Genomic DNA, 2,190 nt, shown 5'->3' with positions numbered 1-2,190 from the left:
TAGTACTACAGTACCAGCAATAGTCTTAATGTTTGATTTGACCTAATAACTTCACTTCAACACCGTTAAATACACCGATGCAACACATAGCCCGCACGCCATTGTGCATGCACAGATACACAGTAGGTTAGAGTAGTATAGGTAGTAGTAGGGAGTAGTAGTACTACACAGTAGGGAGTAGTAGGTAGTAGTACTAGTAGGTAGTAGTAGGTAGTAGTAGGTAGTAGTAGGTTAGTAGTAGGTAGTACTTCGGGAGTACTTCTAACCTACTGTGTATCTGTGCATGCACAATGGCGTGCGGGCTATGTGTTGCATCGGTGTATTTAACGGTGTTGAAGTGAAGTTATTAGGTCAAATCAAACATTAAGACTATTGCTGGTACTGTAGTACTAGTCCTACTGACAAGTTGTATTTATTATTATTAACCATCATTTTATTATTGAAACGGTCCAAGTGCCTGTGGTGTAGAGGCTATAGTCCCGCCATAATTCTCCTCTTCTCGACTAGTGGCGCCACCTCTTGGGCGTACAAAGCATAAACATAACTTTACGTTTTCCAGTTATCTTACAGTAATGACCTAGTAGAGCTCGAGTATGGTGGCCGAGATGGCTACGGATATTTTTATTATTTATTTTTAATTTATTTTTATTCTAAATCATTTTTATTACAAATTCATTTTTATTCCAAATTCATTTTTATTCCAAATTCATTTTTATTTCAAATTTATTTTCATTCCAAATTCATTTTCATTCCAAATTCATTTTCATTTCAAATTCATTTTTATTTCAAATTTATTTTCATTCCAAATTCATTTTCATTCCAAATTCATTTTTATTTCAGATTCATTTTCATTCAAAATTCATTTTCATTTCAAATTTATTTTTATTTCAAATTCATTTTCATTCCAAATCCATTTTCATTCCAAATTCATTTTCATTTCAAATTCATTTTCATTCCAAATTCATTTTCATTTCAAATTCATTTTCATTTCAAATTCATTTTCATTCCAAATTCATTTTCATTTCAAATTCATTTTCATTCCAAATTCATTTGCGAAAACAAATCGCGATGGCCGAGATGGCTACGGAGATGGCTACGGTGGGGGCGGAGTGACGTCACTTCCCCTTAGCAATCCGTCCGTTGAACCGGGGGCGAGTTTTTAAACCGTAGGATGCGACGCCAGATTGATGTATCACGCGTCTCTGATTGGTGCGTGTACCCCTTTACAGCAGGCTATCTCAGAAACCACCGCACCGATGCATGCATGCATGTATGCATGCCACATCCATAATATATAATTTCAATACGACTGAATAGGCGAGCTGGTAGTCTGGCGTTACGTGTGAAGTGCGTTAGTTCGAATCCCATCTGTTTATTTTTTTTATTTTTCTATCTTTTTAGTTTTCTATCTTTATCCATTTAACTATTTTTTCCCAATTAACGCAAATATTTACATGATTTATTTACAACAATTACATGATTACATGATTACATGATTACATGATTTACATGATTTATTTACAAATTATTTTTTTTAAATTAAATTAAATTTATTAGTGTTAATTAAATTTAATTAGGGTTAGGGTTAGGGTTAGGGAGTAGGGCGTAGGCTGCGGTGTTTCTGGGATAGGACCTCGACCGCACGTACCAATCAGAGACGCATGATTCATCGATCTGGCGTCGCCATCCTACGGTTTAAAAACTCGCGAGCCGCGAGACTTAACAAACATTCAAAACAAGAGAACAAACGCCATTTATAAATGTTTTGTTTTGGTTTATGATCGGTAGATAAGTAAGTTTTTCTGATGTATTTCCCATAAAAAACACACATTTTACTCATTAATATAACATATAATACAACTATAATTGCAATTATTTGTGTAAATGTGTTATTTTCATCTCCATCTTAAAGTTATGAGAGGGTCTGGGCTCTCGTAATACTACATACGTACGTATGTACTCGTACAAAATCCCTTCGCTCCGTCGCAGGATCGTGTGTGTGTGAGTGCGTGCGTGTGCCTTTGCGTGTGTGCGCGCCGTGTGCCTATGCGTGTGCGTGCGCGCGTGTGTGTGTGCGTGTGCGTGTGTGCGCGCCGTGTGCCTATGCGTGTGCGTGCGCGCGTGTGTGTGTGCGTGTGCGTGTGTGCGCGCCGTGTGCCTATGCGTGTGTTTATTTTACTCAAGTAAAAT

This window comes from Priapulus caudatus, unplaced genomic scaffold (genome assembly GCF_000485595.1).
Source record: "Priapulus caudatus unplaced genomic scaffold, Priapulus_caudatus-5.0.1 Scaffold1566, whole genome shotgun sequence".
NCBI classification, from domain to species: domain Eukaryota; kingdom Metazoa; phylum Priapulida; class Priapulimorpha; order Priapulimorphida; family Priapulidae; genus Priapulus; species Priapulus caudatus.
This window is presented reverse-complemented; position numbering follows the sequence as displayed.